The sequence below is a fragment of the Perca fluviatilis genome, chromosome 13 (assembly GCF_010015445.1).
Source record: "Perca fluviatilis chromosome 13, GENO_Pfluv_1.0, whole genome shotgun sequence".
NCBI lineage: Eukaryota > Metazoa > Chordata > Actinopteri > Perciformes > Percidae > Perca > Perca fluviatilis.
Window position 1 is genome coordinate 35,723,189 of NC_053124.1, and position 20,538 is coordinate 35,743,726.

Consider the following 20,538-nt stretch of genomic DNA (forward strand, 5'->3'; position numbering starts at 1 on the left):
TTCACTGGCAATCTGGATGCAACTTCTGCTGAAAGCTAGCATACATAATTCAAGGTAAGATTTAGCTTTGCTAAGTTTTAAATATATCTTTGTCCCATAGTCATATAAGAGGAGTCACATTGTAAAGTAAATGTATCTGATGTTACCATGTAAATTGTCTAACGTTAGCTAGCCACTTATGGTAAAACATGCTAACGTTAATTTTCTGCAAATTGAAGTTTAGCTACGAAACGGTGATTGTCAATGCTTATCATTATCTAACGCTAACTATTAGCAAATGTTTAACCAAGTTTATTAGAACGTTTGGCTAACTGTAATAACCATAAAGCACCGATAAAGTCTTGCTACTGCCTTTACATGCTTTAAGAGCTAACGTTAGCAGAAATAAGATCATTTAACTGACTTAAAGTTACACTAAAGAACAATACACTGTTGTTAATTCATCTGTATTCTCATAGATAATTAATGAAGTACAGTTACATGCTAGTGTGCATATAGATTTAACTATGAGGGGCTCAAATGGAAATTGATGACTCTTTTTCTTTCTTTCAGAAATAGGAGTGTGGAGAGCCACGATGGCATGTGCACCCAACCCAATTCCTCAGAATTAAGTAATAGTTACTTTTCTTTTTCCACTGTGCATTACAGACAACCAACAGACTGTCACACTATGCTCATGATTATTTACATGGAGTCTGGTGGAAATATGCTGGCTCTATACACGCTAAAAGTCCTGATTATTTACATGGAGTCTGGTGGAGATATGCTGGCTCTATACACGCTAAAAGTCCTGATTATTTACATGGAGTCTGGTGGAGATATGCTGGCTCTATACACGCTAAAAGTCCTGATTATTTACATGGAGTCTGGTGGAGATATGCGGGCTCTATACACACTAAAAGTCCTGATTATTTACATGGAGTCTGGTGGAGATATGCTGGCTCTATACACACTAAAAGTCCTGATTATTTACATGGAGTCTGGTGGAGATATGCTGCCTCTATACACACTAAAAGTCCTGATTATTTACATGGAGTCTGGTGGAGATATGCTGGCTCTATACACGCTAAAAGTCCTGATTATTTACATGGAGTCTGGTGGAGATATGCTGGCTCTATACACGCTAAAAGTCCTGATTATTTACATGGAGTCTGGTGGAGATATGCTGGCTCTATACACACTAAAAGTCCTGATTATTTACATGGAGTCTGGTGTGTAGGGTCCACACTTTTAACCATAGTTTTTAAGTCCAATAAATGCAACGTGTTTCCATTAATTAGTCCGTGTCTCACCTGGTCGACCTGTCTCACCTGGTCGACCTGTCTCACCTGGTCGATCTGTCTCTGCTGGTCCGCGGGCCAGCCAGGCTGGCGGCGCGCGCGCGCCGGCGTCTCTGCGGAGGGATGACACAGCCTGAAGTCAGAGTCGCAGAAGTTCCCGTCTCCCTCGACGTTGTGAAGAGACTCCCAGACCAGACTGTCCTCCTGCAGGAAGCCCTGGTCGGTCACCAGCAGGTACAGGTGGCCCTGGAACACACACAACTTTATTAACAACAGGACTTTATTAACAACAGGTACAGGTGGCCCTGAGAGACAGGATACAACTTTATTAACAACAGGACTTTATTAACAACAGGTACAGGTGGTCCTGGAACACACACAACTTTATTAACAACAGGACTTTATTAACAACAGGTACAGGTGGCCCTGAGAGACATGCATAACTTTATTAACAACAGGACTTTATTAACAACAGGTACAGGTGAACCTGGGAGACAGGATACAACTTTATTAACAACAGGGACAGGTACAGGTGGCCCTGGGAGACAGGATAAAACTTTATTAACAACAGGGACAGGTACAGGTGGCCCTGGGAGACAGGATAAAACTTTATTAACAACAGGTACAGGGGAGCCTGAGAGAGAGGATACAACTTTATTAACAAAGAAATTAAATTATTTAAAAACACACTTAAAATAAATTACAAAAAAATGGAAATGATTACAAAAAAAAATCTAAATAAATAATTTAAAATTTTTTTTTTTTTTTTTTTTTTTTTTTTGTGTGTGTCTGTCGTATGTGTTTCTAGTTCGTGTGTGTGTGTGTGTGTGTGTGTGTGTGTGTGTGTGTGTGTGTGTGTGTGTGTGTAGTTATATCTGTGTGTGTGTGTGTGTTCTGTTGTGTGTGTGTCTGTGTGTGTGTGTGTGTGTGTGTGTGTGTGTGTGTGTCTCCACCTTGTGTTTGATCATGGTACTGAAGTGGTTGTTTCTGAAGAACACAGAGATCTCTCCCTCCTTGGCCGTCGTGTTGAGTTCACACAGACCGTGATAGGAGAGCTGGGTCGCTGTGGACTCTAGGAACTGCTCTGCTACCAGACCTGCAGACACACACACACACACACACACACACACACACACACACACACACACACACACACACACACACACAGACACACACACACACACACACACACACACACACACACACACACACACACACACAAAACACAAACAGAAACACACATTCAGAGAAACACAGACACACACAGACACACACACACACACACAGACACACACAGAGACACACACACACACACACACAGACAGACACACAGAGACACATACACACACACAGTTGTAATAAAGAAAAAAGTATATAGATATTCATGTGTTGTGTCTTCGTCTGTCTGTGTCTATGTATGTGTGTGTGTGTGTGTGTGTGTGTGTGTGTGTGTGTGTGTGTGTGTGTGTGTGTGTGTGTGTGTGTGTGTGTGTTACCTTCACTTACTCGGCTGCTGTCTGCTGAGTGTTTGTAGTCGATGATTTTCTCCACCAGCTGGTTGTAGCTCAGTTTCCCCACAGAAGCCACCACCTCTGGACTCTGAAAACACCAGATATTAAAGGGGACCTTCGCTAGGTTTCAATCTGGACCCTTTCAGCGCCCACTAAACGTTCTGACAGACTCAGATTATTATTCTAAGTGTCTGACAACATTATGGGATGGATCCCTACAGAGATAGACCTTTTAGTTAAAGAGTAAGATCCTTTTAGTTTAACATGAAACAGCCCCGAAACCACCATCACCAAACTACACCAGACTCCATGTAAATAATCAGGACTTTTAGCGTGTATAGAGCCAGCATATCTCCACCAGACTCCATGTAAATATCAGGACTTTTATAGAGCCAGATATTCACTAGACTCTAATAATCAGGGATTTTTAGTGTGTATAGAGCCAGCATATCTCCACCAGACTCCATGTAAATAATCAGGACTTTAATCATCTTGAAACACGCTTCATTAAAAGTCGACACAAACTAAATAAAAACTTTCAAAAGTCCTGATTATTTACATGGAGTCTGGTGGAGATATGCTGGCTCTATACACGCTAAAAGTCCTGATTATTTACATGGAGTCTGGTGGAGATATGCTGGTTCTATACACGCTAAAAGTCCTGATTATTTACATGGAGTCTGGTGGAAATATGCTGGCTCTATACACACTAAAAGTAAATAAATAAAATCTATATTAGAATTTACAAGCAAGTTTTCCAGTTGTTCACGTTTGGTTGCCATACTTAATGAATATTTAAATGGCCACCAAACAACCCTTTAGCTTTGTAACGAGGGTCCCACACAGTTGGAGCCTGAAAACCTTTGCGTATGCTACTGCCTAGTATCTGCAACAGGTCTTACAAGTCACTCCAGAGGGATTATCAAGTCACAAGAACGATGTTTTTGGATTTAAAAGTATTTATTTCTCAATAGGCGTGACAAAATGTATGAGATAAAATGCCAAACATATCAGATATATTCAGAAATACAATGTCCTGAAGCATTTCTGCCACCTTGAAAGATTTTCTTCGACTTGTCTATATTAACATACAACTTAAACACCCTTATATACACAATTAAGACACCGCTATTTAACAGACATCTTCCTGTCCCGCAGATACATAACGTGGAGAAATACATGAATAACAAACAGCTAATATCTCCAGATCATCTCGGTAAAGATCTTTTTTAACATATCGTCCTTGTTTCAACAATCAAAGGTAAAATAACAGATCTCAACTGAGCACATTGAGAGCTTCTGGGGCTCCCCGAATGGTTTTCATCAACACACAGAAATCATCTCATCACTTCTAAAACGTCAATACATGCAAACAAAGACGTCAAAGAAATGTACAAAAACGTTTAGAAAAGCAGATAGATATCGAAGAAAGTGACATGTTTTTATAAAAGCAAAAAAGTAAGAAAAAGCAACAAAAACGTGTAAACAAATGAAAAAAGACAACAATCATCTCTCAGCTACAAACATGGAGACTAAATAATTATTATATTATTTAAGAGTTAAAACACAGAATTTAACCTTAAATGACTTCTGACTATTTCAGTTTACACAACTCAGCAGAGAGTGTGTGTGTGTGTGTGAGAGTGTTTGTGTGTGTGTGTGTGTGTGTGAGAGTTTGTATGTGTGTGTCAGTGTGTGTCTGTGTGTGTGTGTACATGTGTGTCTATGTGTGTGTGTTTGTGTCATTGGTTGAACGTGTGTGTCCATGTGTGTGTATTTGCATGTGTGTGTGTGTGTGTGTTTGTGTGTGTGTTTTCGTCTGTGTGTGTGTGTGTGTCCATATGTGTGTGTGTTTGTGTGTGTGTGTTTGTGTGTGTGTGTTCATCTGTGTGTGTGTGTGTGTGTGTGGCGTGTGTGTGTCAGTGTGTGTGTCCATGTGTGTGTGTCCATGTGTGTGTGTGTGGTGTGTGTGTGTGTGGTGGAGCGTCAAAAAGCTTTCAATAAAAACCACCGTAAAAAAACATTGAAAATGTATCAAAAAGCATCAACAAAAGTCTTGAATGAGTCAAAAAATTAAAAAAGCATCAAAATGCAGAAAAAAGCCTCGAGGAGTGAAGGAACCAGAAAATATTCTCATTTAACAAGCTGCAATTTAGAGAAGTTTTCCTTTTTTTAAATAAATAAATGACTCAGAATGACAGAATTTAACCCTTAAATGACTTCTGTCTATTTCAGTTTACACAACTCAGCAGAGGCTCCATAAGACCAACAATAAACCGTTAGTCCAGCATAGAGGGGCTGAGTGAATGTGGTCTGGACTCTGTGGAGGAGAGTCATGGTTTCAGAGACGCTGTAGAAGGACAGAATACCTGCACTGTGATCCAGGTACACTCCTACTCTGGAGGACTCAGGACCTGAGACGGGAGTTTGGACTTTGTTGGACCAAAATGTATATTTGTTGTTGATACAATCTAACGCCCAAGATTTGTCATTTCGTCCAAATCTACATTCCTCCGACCCCCCTGCTCTGCTGATATTCTTGTATGCGACTGCTACATAAACTCCTCCTCTCCTCTCCACCTCCCAGTAACAACGTCCAGTCAGACTCTCCCTACTCAGGACCTGAGATGGGAGTTTCGACTTTGTTGTAACAAAATATATATCTGTTGTCGTCACAATATAACGCCCAAGATTTGTCATTTAGTCCAAATAAACATTCATCCGACCCCCCTGCTCTGCTGATATTCTTGTATGCGACTGCTACATAAACTCCTCCTCTCCTCTCCACCTCCCAGTAACAACGTCCAGTCAGACTCTCTCTACTCAGGACCTGATACCTGTTAGTGAATCTGTCTGGGTGACTAGAATAAGACTGTTGTTTACTCATGTATGTTGCTTTCCTGTTCCCCTCAGATAATAACAGCCATGTGTTTACTGTGTTTGGATCCAGTGTGATTTCACGTGAATATTTTAAGAATCCAGCTCTGGTCTTGGGCTCTGGTTGTGGCAGTAAAACGTCCACTTCAGTCCCTGTCAGTGAGACGTTTGTCCACTCCTCTCTCAGGACGTCCTGTAGTTTATCTCTGACTTCTGACACGGCCGCTGTCACGTCCTCAAAGCAGCTCAGAGGACGGATATGGATGCTGGATGCTGATTGGCTGAGTGGTGACAGTGAGGGGTAGTTGTGTAGAAACTGGCTGTGATCCTCTGTGTGTGAGAGCTTCTTCAGCTCAGCGTCTTCCCTCTTCAGCTCAGTGATCTCCTGCTCCAGCTTCTCCTGAAGCTCTTTGACTCGACTCTCTTCCCTTTTCTGCTGGGATCTGACCTGCTGCTTCACATCAGAGCTTCTTTTCTCCAGGAGACGGATCAGCTCGGTGAAGATCTTCTCGCTGTCCTCCACTGCTTTATCGGCGGCGCGATCGATGGCCTCCGCCTGCTGTTGAAGCAGCTTCACATCTTTCTCTCTGTCCTGGATTCTCTGCTGGATGGTCTGTCGACTCCGCTCGAGCTTTTTCTGCCTCTCAGTCCTTTCTGCTGCAGCTGAGACTGTGTCGTGGCCTTTATGTTCTTCGACGGAGCAGAGATAACAGATAAGCTGCTGATCAGTACGGCAGAACATCTTCATTACCTCATCATGACGAGAGCAGACGTTCTCCTGGAGCTTCTTGGACGGCTCCACCAGCTTGTGTTTCTTGTATGGAGCTGATTCAAAATGAAACTGAAGGTGTTTCTCACAGAAAGAAGCCAGACATTGCAGACAGGACTTGATGGCTTTGAGTTTTCTCCCGGTGCAGACATCACAGGCCACATCTTCAGCTCCAGCATAGCAGTGATCAGCAGGAGCAGCTTGGAGTCCAGTCTTCTTCAGCTCCTCCACTAAATCTGCTAACATGGTGTTTTTCACCAGTACAGGCCTCGGTGTGAAGCTCTGCCTGCACTGAGGGCAGCTGTACATTTCCTTCTCATCCCCTTCATCCCAGAAGCCTTTAATACAGTTCATGCAGTAGCTGTGTCCACAGGGAATAGTCACCGGATCCTTCAGTAGATCCAGACAGATGGAACAAGAGAAGGTTTCCCGGTCCAGCTGAACTCCTTTCTGCGCCATTTCACCTCTCACTCAGTGACTACGACTGTCTGACTGTCTGAGTCTCACTTCCTGAGAAATGAAACTAGTCTGAGCTCTGATGTAATAACAGCATGTGATACGCTGTTGTACTTCCCCCAGCATGTTGGTTACACCCATCTGCAAACTGTATTTCTGAAGGGGAGGGAACAAGGAAATATGATCACAGAGTGGAGCTGGCTGTGTTTGAGAGGAGGAAGAGGAGGGAGGGGTTATCAAGCTTTGTTCATTCCTCCAAGAGGAGCGCTTTGAGAGAGAGACTGGGTGTGTTGCAATGCCCATACTACCATTAGTATGACAGGGAAAAATATAGTATATCCCAATACATATAATGTCAATAGAAGAATGCCATAAATGTGTCCTGATGCACCCGGTTGCATTTTGCAGTCTGCAAGCCAGCGTGCTTTTCTTCCTCTTCCCCTTTTCGTGACCTTTCCTGTGTTCCTGCTTATCTGCACCTTTAACCCATGAAGGCCTGAACCAATTTTATGACTCAGCTTAACTTTCTGTGCATCAGGGACATTCCTTGAACCTCTTCCTCAATTGATATTGAATAATATGACACCTTTAGGTAAAATACATGTCTAAAATAATAGAAATATCTCTTCATTAAGTTGAATAAAAGTTTATATTGTTGACAATAATTCAACCACAGTCCTTGACAGAATCAGAGTAAAATATAAAGTGACCCTTAAAGAGTTTCTGTATCTTGGGGGATACAGTCATTTAACAGGCTGTAGGGGAAGGAGCTATGGGGGGAGGGGCATTATGTGGTTGCAGTTGATGAGAAACACTGATGGGGTGATGGGTAATTTAATCAGGTCATGTGATTTTATGCCAACATTCAAAACATTTGTATCAAAACCTAAAATGGCAGCATACGTCAACAATGACACTTTCCATGAGGTAAGTGTTTTTATATTTTCCACGATTATGATATTTTAGAGTGATTTTGTTTTAGAAAATAGTTTTTTAAGGATAGTTTTACATGTTCTTGTGGATATTTTTAAAATAATCTTCTCACAACTTTGATCATCAGGCATTGAATGCCTGTATCTTGGGGGATACATTGCCCATATCAAAAGGTATTTAACAGGGCTGATCACTCACAGATATATTTATGTTTTGAGGCCTGTTCTCTACAGATATTGAATAGTATAAAGGTGTGCAACTTTGATTACCGTTTTATTTTACTCTCAAATGTGTATTATTGATGAATTCAACAGTGTACATGTTTTCAGGGAATTTCTGTCAGCAGTTTCTACAGTACAAGAAAGAGAGAGGTGAAGTCTGTAGTTTTGCCACCTGATGGTTCATCAGATTTAGAGGAGGGATCCAGTGAGGAAGTCGAGGAAGATGAGCTGTATAGGCCTACAGAGGGACAGTGTGAGGATGACAACAGCAGCAGTGACAATTTGAATGGCAGCTCTAGTGATGAGGCCGAGGAAGGAGCGAAGCAGAATAAACAAGCAAACCAGAATAAACGAGGGAAGATGTTTAGGTAATGATTAGAGGAGTATTTCAAATTGTTAGGTGAAAGATGTAGTGGTTTTGCTGTACATATTGTATATGTGTGTCCACATGATGTGTGTTATGATGATGCGTGTTAGTAAATGAGTGGAAGGAAGAGGGAAGGGAACCCCCCTTACCAATACTTTCTCTATTTTACACACACACACACACACACACACACACACACACACACACACACACACACACAAATAATTTAGCTAATTAATTGTTCATGAAATGTTTTAAAAGTTGTCATATGAACTATAATAAAAAAGAATACATTGCAAATTGTTACCCTAAATGGGCAATGTATCTCGGGAGATACAGAGTGTAACTTAGAAAATAAATATATTTTGGAAAAAAAACATGAACTGTGTCATTTTAGTCTGGATATATAAAAAATTAGCAATGAATCATTTTTCCATCAAATTTATTTAAGCTTGCCCCTTTAACAATAACTGGTTCTTATCTCTCTCAAACACCTGAGTGAAACTTAAAGGAATATTTCACCGCTGGAAAGCTGAATATATCTTTAAATTGGGTCACTTATGTAGTAGAAATGTGAAAAAAAAAATTTAATTGGTGACTTCTAGGCCGAGAAAAGCCAGAAAATGTGTTTTGGTCTTATATGGATGAAAAACACCAAATCCCAGAATGCACCTGCTTCGTTGCATTGAGTCCACTCCCAAGCCACGCCTACCGCTTCACAGACAGACAGAGGCATTCAACTCAACTCAAGCGTGTTTTATTTCAACCATATACATGAAACAACGTTTCATCGTGACTCAACGACATTATATAAAAACGACATTATATAAAAACGACATACGAAACAGGCTACATTTAGTACACACACTTTATAGGCTCCGTAAAGTTCAGCTGACGCATACTAGCATTAGTGCTTGGTGGGCTGTAAACACCGAGCATAAACACAGCCGTGAATTAGCGTGTAATGTAGAATGGTCGGCATTTAACAGTCACAAACTCCACCAGCAGTTAGCAGTTAAATGGATACAAATCACCACATGTCTGCGCCACTCGGTGTTAACACAGCCCACCTCTTTTACCTGGCGACAGAGCATCTCTAGCTCGGAGGGCTAGCAGGCCTGGTAGCTGGACAGTCTGGTACACTATTCAGGCAGGTTTCCACAACAACAAAAACACAACGGTCTCTGAACTCACGTTGGGAGTGTCGTTGAAGTTGGATGTAGTCCAGTTTGTGGTCTAAATGAGCGGACACTTGCAAGCAGGATCCGTAAAAGTTCAGCTACGCATACTAGCATTGGTGTAGCTAAACACAGAGTATAAACACAGCCGTGAATTAGCGTGGAATGTCGAGATGGTCGGCATTTAACAGTCACAAGCTCCACCAGCAGTTAGCAGTAGCTAGTTGGATTTTATTTCTACACCAGTCCACCTCCAGCGGGGCGAGGCAGGCGCCTGGTAGCTGGATAGTCCGGTTCCGGTACACTGTTGTTCAGGCATGTTTCCACAACAACAAAAACACAGCAGGAGTTTCGTTGAAGGAGGATGTAGTCCAGCTTGTTGTTTAATGAGCAGACACTTGCAAGCAGGATGGCTGGGACAGGTGGACAGCTAGCGTTAGCTTTCCACCTAGCCGATGAGGATGTCCCCTAGCCGCTAAGCGGCATTGAGCGACACCGCTGGTCTCCGTGCAGGCGGAAGCTCGACGTAGTGTGCCGAGTATTGCGTCTGTAATAACGTTTCCTCCATATTCTCCGATCTGTACCGATGTATCCCGGTGGTACACACGTCCGGTAGTTTGAATGCAGATAATTGTTGTAAATGTTTTCTGCTGAAAACAAAAGCCTGTTTAGCGAAGATTCAAGATGGCTGACAGTCGTTTTCATTCGAATACCTCGGCCAGACTCGGCAGTCCAGCCCTGTTGGGCGTGTTGAAAACATACGGAGTAGATCCTACTACTGGCTGTAGTCCTTTGCCTCTGGCCCAAAAATCTTCCAATGACGCTAAAAATCGTTATTTTACGTCATCGGAAGATTTTTCCAACCCAAATGCAGAAATCTCGCTCTCAGGGGGACATGAGGGAGGGGAGCCACGGTCATTCAGAAATACTATCGGGTTTCTACTGATACAAAGCTGAATGCTAAATCGGTGAAGTATCCCTTTAACAGCCAGTAAATATCCCCTAATGCCTTATAGGTCAGTCACAAATACAGACAAACTTTTGTGGATAATTCTGCTTAATTCTGCATCATTTGGGATTATTTCTCAGCTCTTAACTCGTCAGTTTCTCACAGCCTGTCCACCCAGAAGTTATTCTTCTTAAAAAGGTTGATTTTGGACCAGTTAAGCTTTAGAGAATTATTAATTATTGGCCGTTAATAAAGCCGTTTGTTGCGACTCGTAGACCTTTCTATCAGACAGCAGTACCTGTGTGTGTGTGTGTGTGTGTGTGTCTCTGTGTGTGTGTGTCTCTGTGTGTGTGTGTGTGTGTGTGTGTGTGTGTGTGTGTGTGTGTGTGTGTGTGTGTGTGTGTGTGTGTGTGTGTGTGTGTGTGTCTGTGTGTATGTGTGTGCTCCACCAGACTCTGTGGGACCTTCTCACATTTCTTACAAACTTTCCAAAAAACTCGGTAAGTGTCTGTAAGTGTGTGTGTGTGTCTCTGTCTGTCTGTGTGTGTGTGTGTGTCTCTGTATATATATGTGTGTGTGTGTGTGTGTATATATATGTGTGTGTGTGTGTGTGTGTGTGTGTCTCAATAGATTACAATAATAATAAAAGGAGTCTATAGGACGACACAGTCCGAGTCCTTCTCTCTTCTGCGTGCTGCGCCCTGCTGTGACCCCTGACCTCTGACCTGCAAACACAACAACAACGACATCATCATCATCACCATGACAACAACTACACAAACACACAACAACAACAACAACAACAACAACAGGAGCTTTTGGCTCGTTCACATCGAAGAGAAGGGAATATTTGCGCGGCTTTAATCGCCCCGAGTCTGATCACGGGATCATTTCTGTTTAATCGCGTTACTCGCTGTCAAATGGTCGGTTTATTTAAAGCAATAAAGTCGGAAGATTTTAGGAAAAAAAACTCTTAAAAACGTTAGAAAAAAGTTGGAATAATACGCACCGTAACAGAGTATTTATACGGTGTTGTTTAAGTCCCTTTTTTCAAGTCTTTTTGCGCTGATTTCTAAGTTTCGGTCGATTCTTGCGAGGTTTTTGTCGCCTTTCTTCAAATATTTAAACTGTGCAAATCTATTCGTATCTTACTATCTAATCTGCCCGCCCAGATTTGTACGGACACACCTCAGTGTGAACGCTAGGGCTGCACCACATGAGGAAAATATGTAGTGGGATGATTTTGGACTGCTATTGCGATTGCGATATGATTCACGATATTGGAGGGAATGATCGTGCTTGTATCATTATTCTCATTGTCACTGACTAATATTAAATCTTATTACATGGCTTGCTTGAATTCTAATGTAGAATGCGGTCTGTTATTTCTTGATAACAGACCGCTGCTAAGGATAACACACCGTTGCCATGCAAAAGCAGAGCATTGCCATGGACGCCGTTCTGTTCACTCTGGAGGACAGCTATCAATCAATCCGCTGAAAGAAGTCCGGATAATTTAGCCTATCAGCTGTGGCAAAAAGTGGGGAAACGTGGAGCAACTTCTGTCCTCCAATTCAAGCAATGACAGCAGATCTGATGAGCGTCTATCGCTAGTATCTTTCTAAACCGTCTATGATCGCTAGCTACGCAGCAAGGCAGCAGGGACAACAAAGCCGCTAATAGTTAGCTTACATTTGCAACTTGTTTAACGTTAACTTACAGGTGTTTCAACATGCCGGCTCTGCAAAAGGAAACGAGATGAATGAGGACATAACGTCCACATAAATATTCCCAGAAGCCATTCACCGTGTCTCACTTCACCGTCAACATAAATGTTCAGTTTACTGTAAATTAGAGCAGCCGATAGCCCGCTAGCTCACTACAACGCTTCAGCTAATGTTGTGTCAATTCCTGCAGTGAATAAAACAGCAGCTGGGTCATTTGTCCACCACGGCAGCACCTCATAAAATATACGGCTACTACCACAGCCCGTAAGGTGGTGTTGAGTAGCTAATAGACGAAGGATTGCATTACAGAGTTTTTACGTTGCTATGGACGCAGGATTCCAACCGTAGAGACGGAACGGACTATTTTCTCTAGTGGAAGCAATACAATCGTATTTAAATCAATAAACTCCCATTTAAATCTATATTTTGTCAAGTTATTAGTCAAATTATTGATTTATTTAGTAAGTAGCCATGTAATAAGCGGGATAATGTAGAGCGAGGCGGTTGTTATAGCGAATACAACCCCGACAGGGTGATCAGGACCTGAAGCCTCTACATTATCCCTTACTTAAAAAGGTCCCATGGCATTTTTAACATTAATATGAGTTCCCCCAGCCTGTCTATTAGTCCCCCAGTGGCTAGAAATGGTGATAGGTGTAAACAGAGCCCTGGGACTTCAGATACAGTATTAGGGGACCACTAAGGTCTATATAAAAGAGACTTCAGATACAGTATTAGGGGACCACATGACCCATCTGGCCCTGATTGGTGCATCTGAACAGTTAAACACACCCCCTCTGGCCGTGATTGGTGCATCTGAACAGTTACACAACCCCCTCTGGCCCTGATTGGTGCATCTGAACAGTTAGACACGCCCCTCTGGCCCTGATTGGTGCATCTGAACAGTTAGACACGCCTCCCTGGCCCTGATTGGTGCATCTGAACAGTTAGACACGCCCCTCTGGCCCTGATTGGTGCATCTGAACAGGGAGCTGTGGTGGATTTCTGCAAATCTCACTCCAGGCTGTAGGTGGTGCCAGAGGAGCCAGTTTCAGCAAATGTGCGCAAAATGTTCGCGCGTGCGCTGTTGTACGAGGATTTACGACACTGCCCGATCTGTTCCACGCTTCCGGTCGACAGCCTCCACAGGCAAGCAAACGTTAGTTCAGCTAACAGCTAATTTGGCTAACCGTTAGCTGAGACAGCATGTAATAACTTTAATAGACCCTCAAAATAAAACTTGAAATATAAAATAACCGTTAACATATATAACAGCTGTTACGTCAGTTCTACTTTACTTGTGCACATTTAAAATACAATAACTCAACACTCGTCTTTATTGTTATTACTGTAAAGTCTTAATGTAGCTGTAGCCTGCTTCTCCCATTAAGTTTGACTTAACGTTATTTTAGACTGAATCTAGCTGTCGGCTAGCGGTTAGCCGAATTAGCCGTTAGCTAAACTAACGTTAGCTTCCGGTGGATGCTAACGTGGAACAGATCAGGCAGGCAGAACGGATCGGGTAACGACAGCACCTTTTAACAAAATGAGCAACTTTTCGACATTTAAAACCTGCTGGGAAACAAAAACCAGTGAAAATCTGACGGGACTTTATATAATTCTATTGATTCCTTTTAACGGTGATGTTACCGTTCCCGGTTTAAAAGTTCCTGTGTGTGTGTGTGTGTTTGTCTGTATGTCTGTGTGTGTGTGTGTGTGTGTCTCTGTGTGTGTGTGTGTGTATTGTGTGTATTGTGTGTGTGTGTATTGTGTGTGTGTCTCTGTGTGTGTGTGTGTGTCTGTGTGTGTGTATATGTGTGTGTGTGTATATGTGTGTTTCTGTGTGTGTGTGTGTGTGTGTGTGTGTGTGTGTGTGCGTGTGTGTGTGTTTTTATTTATGTGTGTGTGTGTGTGTCTGTGTGTGTGTGTGTGTGTGTGTGTGTGTGTGTGTGTCTGTGTGTGTGTTTGTCTGTATGTCTGTGTGTGTGTGTATGTGTGTGTGTGTGTGTGTGTGTGTGTGCATGTGTGTGTGTGTGTGTGTCGTGTGTGTGTGTGTGTGTGTATGTGTGTGTGTGTGTGTCTGTGTGTGTGCGTGTGTGTGCGTGTGTGTGTGTGTGTCTGTGTGTGTGTTTGTCTGTATGTCTGTGTGTGTGTGTGTGTGTGTGTGTGTGTCTGTGTGTGTGTCTCTGTGTGTGTGTGTGTGTGTGTGTGTCTCTGTGTGTGTGTGTGTTTGTCTGTATGTCTGTGTGTGTGTGTGTGTGTGTGTGTCTGTGTGTGTGAGTGAGACTGTGTGTGTGTGTGTGTGTGTGTGTGTGTGTGTGTGCTGTGTGTGTGTGTGTGTGTGTGTGTGTGTGTGTGTGTATATATATCTGTGTGTGTGTGTGTGTGTGTGTGTCTCCACCTTGTGTTTGATCATGGTACTGAAGTGGTTGTTTCTGAAGAACACAGAGATCTCTCCCTCCTTGGCCGTCGTGTTGAGTTCACACAGACCGTGATAGGAGAGCTGGGTCGCTGTGGACTCTAGGAACTGCAGACACACACACACACACACACATACACACACACACACCTACACTACACACACACACACACACCTCAGACACACACACACGAAACCTGAACACACACACACACACAGACACACACACACTGACAGACACACACTACAACACACACAGACACTGAGACACACACACACACACACAGTGCACACACCTGAAGGCACTGGTACTACCTACACAACACAGAGACACACACTGCCTACCTGAACACCCTAGTTACACAGAACACTGCCACACACACATGAGATTACACGAGACTACCCACAAGAAGTACCGCACACACACACACTACTAGGTGAAATAAAGTATATGGATATTCGTGTGTTGTCTGTCTGTCTGTCTGTCTGTGTGTGTGTGTGTGTGTGTGTGTGTGTGTGTGTGTTGTGTGTGTGTGTTGTTGTGTGTGTGTGTGTGTGTTGTCTATGTGTGTGTGTGTTGTCTGTTTGTGTGTGTGTGTGTGTGTGTCTATGTGTGTGTCTATGTCTGTGTGTGTGTGTGTGTCTGTGTGTCTGTGTGTATGTGTGTGTGTGTGTGTGTGTGTGTGTGTGTGTCTATGTCTGTGTGTGTGTGTGTGTGTGTGTGTGTGTTACCTTCACTTCGGCTGCTGTCTGTCTGTGTGTGTGTGTGTGTGTGTGTCTGTGCGTGTGTGTGTCTGTGTCTCTGTGTGTGTGTGTGTGTGTGTGTGTGTGTTACCTTCACTGACTCGGCTGCTGTCTGCTGAGTGTTTGTAGTCGATGATTTTCTCCACCAGCTGGTTGTAGCTCAGTTTCCCCACAGAAGCCACCACCTCTGGACTCTGAAAACACCAGATATTAAAGGGGACCTTCGCTAGGTTTCAATCTGGACCCTTTCAGCGTCCACTAAACGTTCTGACAGACTCAGATTATTATTCTAAGTGTCTGACAACATTATGGGATGGATCCCTACAGAGATAGACCTTTTAGTTAAAGAGTAAGATCCTTTTAGTTTAACATCAAACAGCCCGAAACCACCATCACCAAACTACACCAGACTCCATGTAAAGATAATCAGGACTTTAATCATCGTGAAACACACCATCAAATCGACACAAACTAAATAAAACTATCAAAGTCCCATTATTTACATGGAGTCTGGTAGATATGCTGGCTCTATACACACTAAAAGTCCTGATTATTTACATGGAGTCTGGTGGAATATGCTGGCTCTATACACGCTAAAAGTCCTGATTATTTACATGGAGTCTGGTGGAGATATGCTGGCTCTATACATGCTAAAAGTAAATAAATAAAATCTATATTAGAATTTACAAGCAAGTTTTCAGTTGTTCACGTTTGGTTGCCATACTTAATGAATATTTAAATGGCCACCAAACAACACTTCTAACTTTGTAACGAGGGTCCCACCGTTGGAGCCTGAAAACCTTTAATATGCTACTGCCTAGTATCTGCAACAGGTCTTACAAGTCACTCAGAGGTATTATCAAGTCACAAGAACGATGTTTTTGGATTTAAAAGTATTTATTTCTCAATAGAGTGACAAAATGTATGAGATAAAATGCCAAACATATCAGATATATTCAGAAATACAATGTCCTGAAGCATTTCTGCCACCTTGAAAGATTTTCTTCGACTTGTCTATATTAACATACAACTTAAACACCCTTATATACACTATTAAGACATCGCTATTTAACAGACATCTTCCTGTCCCACAGATACATAGCGTAGAAATACATGAATAACAAACAGCTAATATCTCCAGATCATCTCGGTAAAGATCTTTTTAACATATCGTCCTTGTTTCAACAATCAAAGGTAAAATAACAGATCTCAACTGAGCACATTGAGGCTTCTGGGGCTCCCGAGATGGTTTTCATCAACACACAGAAATCATCTCATCACTTCTAAAACGTCAATACATGCAAACAAAGACGTCAAAGAAATGTACAAAAACGTTTAGAAAAGCAGATAGATATCGAAGAAAGTGACATGTTTTTATAAAAGAAAAAAAGTAAGAAAAGCAACAAAACGTGTAAAGAAATGAAAAAGACAACAATCATCTTCAGCTACAAACATGGAGACTAAATAATTATTATATTATTTAAGGTTAAAACACAGGATATTACCTTAAATGACTTCTGACTATTTCAGTTTACACAACTCAGCAGAGTGTGTGTGTTATTGTGTTTGAGGAGTGTTATTGTGTGTATGTGTGTGTTGTGTCATTGTGTGTGTCTGTGTGTGTGTGTGTGTGTGTGTCATTGTGTGTGTGTTTGTGTGTGTGTGTGTGTGTGTCATTGTGTGTAAGTTTGTGTGTGTGTGTGTGTGTGTCATTGTGTGTGAGTTTGTATGTGTGTGTCCGTGTGTGTGTGTCCACCTGTGTGTGTGTTTGTGAGAGTGTGTGTGTGTGTGTGTGTGTGTGTGTGTGTGAGAGAGTGTGTTTGTGTGTCTTTGTGTGTGTCAGTGTGTGAGCGTGTGTGTGTACATGTGTGTCCACGTGTGTGTTTGTCTGGGTGTGTGTATGTGCATGTGTGTGTGTGTGTCCATGTGAGTGTGTCCGTGTGTGTGTGAGTGTACGTGTGTGTCCACGTGTGTGTGTGTGTACGTGTGTGTCCGCGTGTGTTTGTGTGTGTGTGTGTCATTGTGTGTGTATGTGTGTGTGTCCATGTGTGTGTGTGTTTGTGTGTGTGTGTGTCAGTGTGTGTCCGTGTTTGTGTACGTGTGTGTGTGTGTGTGTGTGTGAGAGTGTGTGTGTGTGTGTGTACGTGTGTGTGTGTGTGTGTGTGTGAGAGAGTGTGTGTGTGTGTTTGTGTGTACGTGTGTGTCCATGTGTGTAAGTGTGAGAGAGTGTGTGTGTGTTTGTGTGTGTGGGTCCGTCTGTGTGTGTGTGTTTGTCAGTGTGTGTCAGTGTGTGTGTGTCCATGTGTGTGTGTCCATGTGTGTGTGTCCATGTGTGTGTGTGTGTGTGTTGTAGCGAGCGTCAAAAATCTTTCAATAAAAACCACCTTAAAAAAAATATAAAAATGTATCAAAAAGCATCAACAAAAGTCTTGAATGAGTCAAAAAAATGAGAAAAAATGAATTCTTTTTTTTAAAATAAATAAATGTCTCAGAATGACAGAATTTAACCCTTAAATGACTTCTGTCTATTTCAGTTTACACAACTCAGCAGAGTCTCCAAACCAATAAACCCTTAGTCCAGCATAGAGGGGCTGAGTGAATGTGGTCTGGACTCTGTGGAGGAGAGTCATGGTTTCAGAGACGCTGTAGAAGGACAGAATACCTGCACTGTGATCCAGGTACACTCCTACTCTGGAGGACTCAGGACCTGAGACGGGAGTTTGGACTTTGTTGGACCAAAATATATATTTGTTGTTGTTACAATCTAACGCCCAAGATTTGTCATTTCGTCCAAATCCACATTCCTCCGACCTCCCTGCTCTGCTGATATTCTTGTATGCGACTGCTACATCAACGTCTCCTCTCCTCTCCACCTCCCAGTAACAACGTCCAGTCAGACTCTCTCTACTCAGGACCTGAGGCCAGTCAGTGAATCTGTCTGGGTGACTAGAATAAGACTGATGTGGACTCATGAATGTTGCTTTCCTTTTCCCCTCAGATAATAACAGCCGTGTGTTTGCTGTGTTTGGATCCAGTGTGATGTCACGTGAATATTTTAAGAATCCAGCTCTGGTCTTGGGCTCTGGTTGTGGCAGTAAAACGTCCACTTCAGTCCCTGTCAGTGAGACGTTTGTCCACTTCTCTCTCAGGACGTCCTGTAGTTTATCTCTGACTTCTGACACGGCCGCTGTCACGTCCTCAAAGCAGCTCAGAGGACGGATATGGATGCTGGATGCTGATTGGCTGAGTGGTGACAGTGAGGGGTAGTTGTGTAGAAACTGGCTGTGATCCTCTGTGTGTGAGAGCTTCTTCAGCTCAGCGTCTTCCCTCTTCAGCTCAGTGATCTCCTGCTCCAGCTCCTCCTGAAGCTCTCTGACTCGACTCTCTTCCCTTTTCTGCTGGGATCTGACCTGCTGCTTCACATCAGAGCTTCTTTTCTCCAGGAGACGGATCAGCTCGGTGAAGATCTTCTCGCTGTCCTCCACTGCTTTATTGGCGGCGCGATCGATGGCCTCCGCCTGCTGTTGAAGCAGCTTCACATCTTTCTCTCTGTCCTGGATTCTCTGCTGGATGGTCTGTCGACTCCCCTCGAGCTTTTTCTGCCTCTCAGCCCTTTCTGCTGCAGCTGAGACTGTGTCGTGGCCTTTATGTTCGTCCACGGAGCAGAGATAACAGATAAGCTGTCGATCAGTACGGCAGAAAATCTTCATCACCTCATCGTGACGAGAGCAGACGTTCTCCTGGAGCTTCTTGGACGGCTCCACCAGCTTGTGTTTCTTGAATGTCTCTGATTCAAAATGAGGCTGGAGGTGTTTCTCACAGTAAGAAGCCAGACATTGCAGACAGGACTTGATGGCTTTGAGTTTTCTCCCAGTGCAGAAATCACAGGCCACATCTTCAGCTCCAGCATAGCAGTGATCAGCAGGAGCAGCTTGGAGTCCAGTCTTCTTCAGCTCCTCCACTAAATCTGCCAACATGGTGTTTTTCACCAGTACAGGCCTCGGTGTGAAGCTCTGCCTGCACTGAGGGCAGCTGTACATTTCCTTCTCATCCTCTTCATCCCAGAAGCCTTTAATACAGTTCATGCAGTAGCTGTGTCCACAGGGAATAGTCACCGGATCCTTCAGTAGATCCAGACAGATGGAACAAGAGAAGGTTTCCGGTCCAGCTGAACTCCTTTCTGCGCCATTTCACCTCTCGCTCAGTGACAACGAATGTCTGACTGTCTTGTGTCTCACTTCCTGAGAAGTGAAACTAGTCTGAGCTCTGATGTAATAACAGCATGTGATATGCTGTTGTACTTCCCCCAGCATGTTGGTTCCACCCATCTGCAAACTGTTGCTCTGAAGGGGAGGGAACAAGGAAATATGATCACAGAGTGGAGCTGGCTGTGTTTGAGAGGAAGAGGAGGGAGGGGTTATCAAGCTTTGTTCATTCCTCCAAGAGGAGCGCTTTGAGAGAGAGACTGGGTGTGTTGCAATGCCCATACTACCATTAGTATGACAGGGAAAAATATAGTATATCCCAATACATATAATGTCAATAGAAGAATGCCATAAATGTGTCCTGATGCACCCGGTTGCATTTTGCAGTCTGCAAGCCAGCGTGCTTTTCTTCCTCTTCCCCTTTTCGTGACCTTTCCTGTGTTCCTGCTTATCTGCACCTTTAACCCATGAAGGCCTGAACCAATTTTATGACTCAGCTTAACTTTCTGTTCATCAGGGATATTCCTTGAACCTCTTCCTCAACTGACTGCACACAGCTTCTTTTGCAATGAGCACATACACACAGAGAGGCGCATGATATACTTATACTATTAATTGAATAATATGACACCTTTAGGTAAAATATATGTCTAAAAATAATAGAAATATCTCTTCATTAAGTTGAATAAAAGTTTATATTGTTGACAATAATTCAACACAGCCCTTGACAGAACCAGAGTAAAATATAAAGTGACCTTATCAATAACTGGTTCTTATCTCTCTCAAACACCTGAGTGAAACTTAGGCCCTGTTCATACGGCAACGCTCGAAAGTGAAAACTGCAAAATATTTTATCAGATGTGCCTTTCGTTTAGACGGCGATGGCGTTTTTGGGACTTAAA

The 20,538-nt window shown here is 42.9% G+C and overlaps 1 pseudogene; it reads right to left on the reverse strand.

The window, feature by feature from the left end:
• Positions 1 to 1,415: 1,415 nt before the first annotated feature.
• LOC120571438 lies at positions 1,416 to 20,297 on the reverse strand (annotated as a pseudogene).
• Between the last annotated feature and the right edge of the window lie 241 nt (positions 20,298 to 20,538).